The sequence below is a fragment of the Octodon degus genome, unplaced genomic scaffold (genome assembly GCF_000260255.1).
Source record: "Octodon degus isolate 3935 unplaced genomic scaffold, OctDeg1.0 scaffold00068, whole genome shotgun sequence".
Lineage (NCBI taxonomy): Eukaryota > Metazoa > Chordata > Mammalia > Rodentia > Octodontidae > Octodon > Octodon degus.
In genome coordinates, this window is record NW_004524644.1 from 8,824,668 (window position 1) to 8,833,874 (window position 9,207).

A 9,207-nucleotide genomic window follows, 5' to 3' on the forward strand; every position below is an offset into this window, starting at 1 on the left:
CGGAAATGGCCATAGCAGAGCTCACCTAATGTTTCCTATAAGAGGCCAAATAATAAATAGTTTAGGCTTTGCAGGACACATAGTCTCTGTTTCAACTACCCAACTGTAGTATCTGATTAGAAATGCAAATGACAACAGACAATGTAAAAAAAAAAAAAAAATTTTGCACAGTAACGCAAAAGTTCAGTTCTACAATGTACCCTTAAACTGGCAGGACACTGGTTCTTTGATATCTCAGGTTTCCAAATAAAGATACAAACAGCTATGTACTCGTGTGCAGCATCGCAGAAGGAACATTTGCAACCTAGCAGCGGTGAACTCTCTTGAAATTTACCTGATTCCATACCAGTCAGGAACCTCTGCCCAGGATAAAGACCAGTTCTATTTTTAAAACCACGCTCACCTAGTTTTGCGTGTGGCCCTTATCTGTACCTGGTGGCATATCTGTACCCTGTTATCTCAGCTATGAAACAAGTCCTGTTCAATTTTTGCCAATTTTGTTCCTGTAACATTAGAACATCACACTTTAACTAGGCAGAGTTCAGAGGTTTATTTTCAGTCTGTGCAAGACTCAAGTTCAAAGCAAATTTAATTTTGCTTAAGGGAACATTGTAAAGTAATAATTCTTGGAATAGCGTGCCTCGTATGATCCATCTTAAACCAGAGAGAATTACATTGTTGTGTCACTGTTCCAAGACACAAAGATGAACAGCTAAAACATCTTTAAAACGCATCAAGCTTATGAAGTCTCAAACAAAACTAGGATTTACTGTACATACTCCCGTCAGTGAAGTTAATCCCGCACACCACTTCTCCTGTAGACTGATTTTTCTTTTCATTTGACCTAGATCGGCTGCGACACCTAGAGAAGAATCGTGATTTCTCTTCCTAGACAGTGATCTCTCTCTTCTCCTGTCTCTAGAAAGAGACCTGCTCTGGCTGTGGGAGAAATATTTCCTTCGTGGAGATCTGTGGCGAGGCGATGATCATCTCGAGGGCGACGACCCCCAAGAAGGAGGGCCACTTCTCTTTTCACCAATGAATAGCTCCACTCCAACACGGTAGCAGCATAGCGTTTTTCCATCTAGCTCTCGGAAAGCATCCGCTGCATCTCGCAGATCCTCAAAAGCAACGAAAGCAAAGCCTGGAGGATTTCTAGCAATCCACGCACTCCCTAGTGGTCCATAATAGCCGAAAGCCCATTCCAGCTCAGTCTTGTTACCATTGTTGCCAAGATTCCCTACATAAATCTTACAGTCCAATGGGCAGGAATCACGGTGCTTCCTCAGATCCAGGGTTAGAAATGAGGATGTTTGGAGGCTGGTGAGGTAGCTCAGTGGTCTAAAACGCCTGCTTAAGCAAGCTTAGGCAAATGAACAGGGACCAAGTTTCTATCCTCAGACAACATGCTGCATCAGCCTCGCCCCCAGGGTAGACTGTGCTGGCTACACACACACACACACACACACACACACACACAGGAAATGAGGAGGTTCAGAACCACACGCACCCAGTGGGTCTACTCGCACCCCTCCAACACAGCTCATCTAACACACACTCAGTTACTCGGTGTCCACAAAATGGCCAGACAATGTTTTAAAGCTTTCACTTTTCTCTTCTGATAATATTTATATTACCCTAACAGATACACCATAGCAATAAAACGATTGAGGCCACTCTGCAGTTTATGCTAAGCTTCGCTTGAGAAGTGTAGCATGGTTTCTGATGTACCACACGTACCAATGCAGTCTAATGTACTCTCTGTCAATACCATGTGGAGGTTAAGCAGGAATTTAAATTTGTGGATGTACAGCCGACTTTCTATATAATTTGCTATAGGGCTACCTTGTTGCTGTGATTTGGATATGGTCTACATGAACCACAGTGAGCCAATGTTGTGAGATGTTGAAACCTTCAGTTCTGAAGACTATAGAAAAGCAATTATGTGCTGGGGATATTCTTTGGAAAAATAAAGATTAGCTGGGAATGTAGCTCAGTAGCACAGTGCCTATATGTCAAGTGCAAGGCCCTGAGTTTGATTCCATGTAAAACACAAATAAAAAACAATAATGATTTTTCTGAAGAGTAGTTTAAGTCTGATAAGAGAAGGTTATTGTTCATATATCTGGCCATTCCTGCCTCGTACCATGTGATTCCTTCCTTCCGCCTGTCTGAGACCAGTTCACTTTCTACTCCTTTGCATGTCATGCGTCAGGGAAGACTTTGCTAGAGCACAGGCAGCCTCCATTTGGACCTTCAGTCACAAGAACCATGGGTGAAATAAACCTCTTTATAAGTAAATTAACCTCAGGTATTTTGTCACAGCAATGTAGAGCAGTCTAAGATTGTTATTTTTTTCCCATCTACCTGTATTGTTTATGCCTCAGTATTCCCCCAAAGCCAATGTGCTCATGGGGCCCGGGTGATTTGATTATAGTCTTGATAATCATGAGGTTTTCTGATGAGTTTAGACTTAGACATGATGTTAGGAGCTAAAGCCTGATTTGAGGATGTGGGTCTCAGGGCAGGGGGCATGGCCTGGAGTGATATCTCTATTCTGTCTCTCCTCTTTTTATCTCTCTCTGCCTGTTTCCGTCTGCCATGCTGGCCTCTCTGGAAGCCAACCAACCTTGGAATGAAACTGTGCTAACTGAGCCAAAATAAACCTCTCCTCTGTAGAGCTATGAATGTTGGCTATTTTGTTTCAATGACAAGACAGTTACCAAGATATGTCCTTTCCTCAGAAAATCACATTTTCTATCATCATAATCACTCAGATTAATAGGAGCAGATGAGAAAAAAAAAGTCGAACACATCTTAGAATACTTCAAAAACCAAATAGCTCAGTGGACTAAAGCACCTGCAAGCAGGCACAGGGGCCGGGAGTTCGGTCCTTGGGCCTGTCATGCTGGCCCCGCCCCAGGGGCATGCTGAGACAGCAATTAAGATTGGGCATGGTGGGGCACACCTGTAATCCCAGCTCTTGGGGGACTGTAAACAGACAGATCACTATAAATTCAATCTAGTAGTGACACCTTGAACAACCTGTAGACCCTCCCATAAATACAGAAAAAAAAAAAAAAAAAAAAAAAAAAAAGCAATTCACGAGTATACTAGTTACTTTCTCGTTGCTGAGACAAATACCTAAAAACCAAAGGTAAAGGAAAAAAGGTTTACTTAGTTCTATATCTGAAGAAGTTTCAGTCTATAGTTGGTTGACTCCAAGGCACAATGGCATGAAGGAGGGACATCGCAGACAGAAAAAGCTCAGAGCAGTCAAAAGACAGTGAAAGCACGTAAGCCTCTTTCTTAGGGTGGGTTGCACTCACAGTCTTAATCCTATTGCTCTTAATTCTAGTTTTGCAGCATGAATCAATCCCAGTGTCACATACTCAATCCAACCACCCCTAATAAGTGCCATGAGGTTCTGGAGGACTATCTACATACAAGTTATAACCATGAGGTCTGAGAGGAACTATAATACATTCTCTATATGAAATCTGTACATATTAAAGTCTGTTTGTCAAAGAACTTATGCTAAACACAGAAAATAGTTGTTGTACTTCTATGATGGTCCTTAACTTTGTTACAACTACTGAAAAATCATAAAGTATTCATTGTATATTAAATAGCAATACTTCCTAAAGAAATGCTTATCAGACTAATGATACAGAAAAGATATATTAGTAGGTTCTTTATTATATAGTAGTGCTTCATGAGCAGTACGGCCAATTTTATGCTTGAAATGAAGTATATCATTAAACATGTAGGTACATGCTTTTTATTTAAGACCCAGTGAGCAGAAAAAAGTTACTTAATTCTCAAAGGAATATAAGGGATGCAAGTCTCCTATCCATTATTCAAATGGTTTATTGAAAAATCCTTTTAGATCATAGGGAAAAAATAATGACTTAGGAAAATATGTGAATTGTCAGAACTTCAGATATACATTTTAGTCCTATGAAGCAGGATATTAGCTTAATTTCCAAATTGCATGACTTTGACTGTTACAAGCTGTGCTTATAATTCTTTCTCATCTTAGTTTCCTTAGTTTCTGCATTTTGACCATTTTTCTGAAACCTCCAGGGTTAGTTTGAGCTGTGACAACAAACCAAATGAAGAAAGTTGTCTGGTCACAAATGAAAATATGTCTAAATGAAAGGAAAACTGTGACTGCAATCTTTGACTGCAAGCAGCCATATTTTATGCTACCCATGCAAAGTTTATTGTTTAGGAAATCTCTTATTCAGATTTTCATTGTCTCATAGAAAACTACCATGAGTACATCCAAATCTTTATCTAGAAGGTACTATTTTACATCAAAGTTCAGAACTTTGCATCTTAGCATGCAGGTACAAATCAGTTACTCTGGTCTATTGTTTTTCAGGCTCTTGTAGCTTACAGATTCATATTCTGGTATGTACGTTAGTCTGCATCCTGTGGTGCTTACTCTTATAGTCATATTCTTTCAAGTCACTTTGTTAAAGCAGGATTCACATGTTGCAGGCTCTATTTACTATGTTACATGAAGTCCCAGGGAATAATTTTACTGTATGTATTTTATATACGTTGAATTTGTTGTTGTATTTAGTACTGGGTCTACGGGGTCTCACTACACAGGTCGGACTCATAGTGATCCTCCTGTTTTCAGCCTCCCATGTGCTGGGATTATAGGCGCGCACCACCACACCTACTCTGCATCGCATCTCAGGTGCCCCCTAGGCGTGGCTGACATGGCATGCCGGGATTGTTGTTGTTCTTGAAATGTACCAGATAAGAAATGAAAACGCACCTCTAGAGAAATGAAAAGGCAAAACTCTCAATTTTTTTAGACATTTTATAACTGTATACTCTGTATACAGCTAATGAGATTTAATGATGCTGAGGCTTAATTCGATGACCTACTCGTCAGTCTCAGTGGAAACAGCTGAATCAGCATCATTAATGAAGCGTGTAGTGGAGAAACTGTACTGGATTTTGTCTTATATTTATATTGGGAAGTATGTAGGAAAAATAGTTGTTGATGTGTTAATAAATCATTCATTGTAAATACCTTTTACTTTATAAACAAATACCTTTTCTTTTTTTCTGTATATAAGAATTACCTCAAAAAATACCTCTTCTACAGCATTAATATTGATAACATAGGAACAAATGTTTTTGCATTTGATAATTTATAATAAAATAGTGTATTTGGAGAGTTTTTAAATATCAATATTCAAGAAGTTTGCAAGTAGCAACAAATTGAAACTGTTTGTCCATAACTTTGCATAGTACGGCCATAATGTCTTCATGTTATGAATTTTGAATCTACTTACACATTGCAAAAAAAAAGAAATAAAAGCTATCTACACTAAATATAGCATATATTACTAAAGTAAAATGAATATCAAAATATTGCATTTGTTATTCTTCAATACTTGTCTTAGCCAAAAGTGCAGACTGAATTTGACCTCCAAAGAGTTTAAGTTAACTGAAATTTTTTAAAAATAATATATTTGAATTTCAATTATCAAGAATTTGTTAGTAACTAAAACTTTCATTAACAATAAAAATTGCAAAAATAGCATGTTTATTTGAATTCTGTGAGATTATATATCTGTTAATGTCTTTAAGCTTTTTAAAATTTTCAGCCATTAACTAAAGTATATTTTATTATATTGTTCATGTTTTGAATGTTCATATTTGCTATCTTTAGTCTGTTTTTTCTTCTTTACTGTTCTTTAATGTTTTATTATTGTATCCATTTTCCAGACAAGCTCAAATATTGACTCAATTGCAGAAATTATATTTTGCATCTAGAATATTCATTTCATGTTTTACAAAATACAATTTTCTTAGTAACCTACTCTGTACATCTCTTTCAACCCACTTGTATGTCTCTTAATAAATTTGTTGATATCTCAAAATTCTTGTCTGTAAATTATAGTATCTATGTAAACTGTAGACCTAATGATGTACTTTTCTCTTTGTTGTACATTAAGTACTGTTTATTTTTCATATGATTGATAAGTCAGGTTTTATATGAAATTGCAAATTTTTCACATAAATTCTAAGTGAATTTCTTTTTTCTTTTGTTACACACTTAGTATCATCAGGCTGTTGATCTTCTCAATTTCCTGACAAAAAGAACTGTGTAGAGGTTGCTTTGCAATTTTTCTAAGATTCAGTCAATCTCTGTTGGGTTGTTACACAAAGAACTTCTGTGAAGCCAATTTTTTTTCTGTATCTGAACTATATATATCTAAAACTGAATTTTAGATTCCCTTGACTGTCACTATCACTCCTTCCCAATGCCCTGAAGGAAAAAGTAGTTACAAACTGCTACTGTCAGGTCATTCTGCCCTCTGGAGTCTCTGTTCTTCCTGTAGTGCTCTTTGCCTTCCATGGAAGATTTTTTTCTCATACGGACTCCAAGATCTGAGAATTTTTGTTTTAATTCATTATTTCGGCTTCCAGCCACTTCCAGATAAAAAAATACAGAAAACATCCTTTGAAATGAATCACCCATTATCTGTGATTTTTAAATTCTAAATTTTGTTATTTTTGTCTATGTGAGTAAGGATACTTCTGCTTTCTCTGTCCCTTTAGCAACATTCTGCCTAGAGCTAGCTGGGACTCTCAGATCTGGCCCTTGTTCAGAACTGAGAAACCGTCTTATCATAAACTCTAGATAAGAAAGATGTTTTCATCCTTCAGAGGAATGTATTTATGTGGTCTTTTCAACAATATTTAAAACTTGTGAGCATAAAATGCATCCAAAGTTAGGGCTGACCAAATAGCTCAGTGGACTAAAGCAACCGCCTGGATTCGATCCCTGGTGTGGGGTGCCAGCCCCACCCACGGGGAGCACTGAGAGGATGATGGAGACGGGCTCCTGGTGGCAAATATCTGTAACCCAGCACTTGGAAGGCTAAGAATAGGATTGCTACAAGACCCATCTATGTAGTGAGACCCTGTAGACCCAGTACTAAATATATATTTACGAAAATGAAAATAAAGTTATGCATCCACTTTTTGTTGCTTGTCTCAGAGAAAACATTGGCTGGGTATACACTCCCAGGATACGAAAGACTTAATTCATGTTTTACTAATCCAATTTATAAACATGGCTACAGTCTATAAAACAAATTCAAAGTTTCAAATCAAAAATTTTAAGTAACCAATAATACAGAGTAAATTGAGAATTTGTTGAAAGATGCCCTCCTCTCCATTTATTGTGTTTTAAGTTTAAAAACTTCCAAACTCATTGTGGGATAATCTTTCATGCTTACTAATTAGAAAAATAACTTTAGCTATTCAATTTTAATTCTGTTTTAATAGATACATAACAAATAGAAGAATGTTATATAAGAAGTATAATAATATACATTATAGATGTAGTGGTGAAGAACATTTTAGTTGTTCAAATTAAACCATGAATTTTTGTCTTGCAAGGCTTTAAATGTATTATTTTAATGTTCAGAAAGTATATGGATTACATATGTATTAGCATTATTCATGAAAGAATATTTTTATCACCCATCCAGTTTAGTTAAAATTGAATAACACTTATATAGACAGTTCTATTTGCAGAAATCACTCATTATATTGAAGAAAGAAAACAAATGGATCCGTGTTGCACCTCTGGAGAGACGGGACACTGTTGCATGACAGTGTCCACTATGGCATGATGATATGTTGGCCATTATTGAATAAAACTATTCATGATTTGTCAAAGAGATGTATGTACAACACACTGATAAAATTATTGAAAGCATTGTGTAAATTTAAGGAAACAAATTATTTCTCAATTGCACAGTCCCAGAAATTCGTAACTTACCAAACTGCTGTCACTTTCGTGTGACAAGAAAAATCTTTTCCTTTACAAATCATGACTCCCTATAGTTTGGTTAAATATATCCCAAAGGCTTGTGTGTCAGAGGTACGTCTCTGACTACCGATAGAATGGAGAGTTCTAGAAGCCATGAAAAGTGGTTCTAAGGAAGGAAATTAGGTTTTGAGGCGCTTCCCCTGTGAAGGCCTGTGGAGTGCTGGCCTCTTCCTATTCTCTCGCTTACTTCCCCAGCCTCCATGAGGTAAGCAACTCCCTCCACCATGAGCTCCTACCACGGCGTACTGTCTCACAGGCATAGAAGAAACAGGCTGAACAAGCATGGAATGGAACTTCTGAAATCACAACCAAAATAAAGTTTTCTTCCTTATAATTTGATTCTTTCAAGCATATTGTTACAATGAAGGAAATCTCACTAATAGAAGGCCTATGTTCACCACTTAGCGAACTGAATATAAGCTGTCTTTTACGCCCCATAACCCCTTTTCATTGTAACATACCAGCATGGTTCATGCTCCTATTTTAAGTAGAAAGAAGGCCTGACAACCCAACACTCAGACCATGGTGAGACAGGCTGCTACCAGACTGTGTGGCCAGCACCTGTGATGCAGAGCTGGCCCCATGCGGTTCCTTCTCTCTCGTGCCATGGACGTGCATACAATTCTGGAGCTTGGCAGTATTTGATGCCAATCCTGCTCTTGTTTGTAGGTGCCTGTGGGCATAAGCTTTACACCAAATGTGTGCTTAATTTTTCGTCTTCTCCCACCTTCACTAAGTCTCCCTGATGTTGCAGTAGTCCCACAGAATGCTTCCTGTTATAGAACTGCCTATTTTTGCATCTCTGCATTGTAAGAGAGTTTACAAATTTATCATTTAGTTATGCATTTTATTTTTTGCTACTACTAGTGTTTTGAGCCAGAAAACATGTGTGATTCATCTGTTTTTTGCCAATATCTATTATGTATTCCTTGACATTTAAATGTTGTTTTATTCTTTGCCCTTCTTCCAACTTTAAAGTAACCTATAACCATATAATAATCATTGGCCATGGAAATGCTTATCTTTGGCCCAAAATTTTATATTGTAGGATTTGATATCCTTTTCCTGTTATACTCTATCACACTAATTCTGGAAATCTTGTGTTGATGTAGGAACACCACAATATTATTATCTAGAAACCTGTTAAAACAGGGTTACATGGTATCCAAATCAATCATTATATTTTAAATACTAAAAATTTAGATTTTGTACATGCAGCATAAATTCCTGACATTGATAAAATTGAGCATGAAAATCTCTGACACAAATCTTTTGTCTTGCATAAAATTATAGTTTTTGGAGAGAAGGATTTTCTTTTCTATTTGTCTCCTTTT

At 37.1% G+C, this 9,207-nt stretch overlaps 1 pseudogene; it reads right to left on the reverse strand.

The window, feature by feature from the left end:
* The window catches only part of LOC101590997, a 5,598-nt pseudogene extending 3,148 nt beyond the window's left edge, over window positions 1–2,450 (reverse strand).
* Window positions 2,451–9,207: the final 6,757 nt, after the last annotated feature.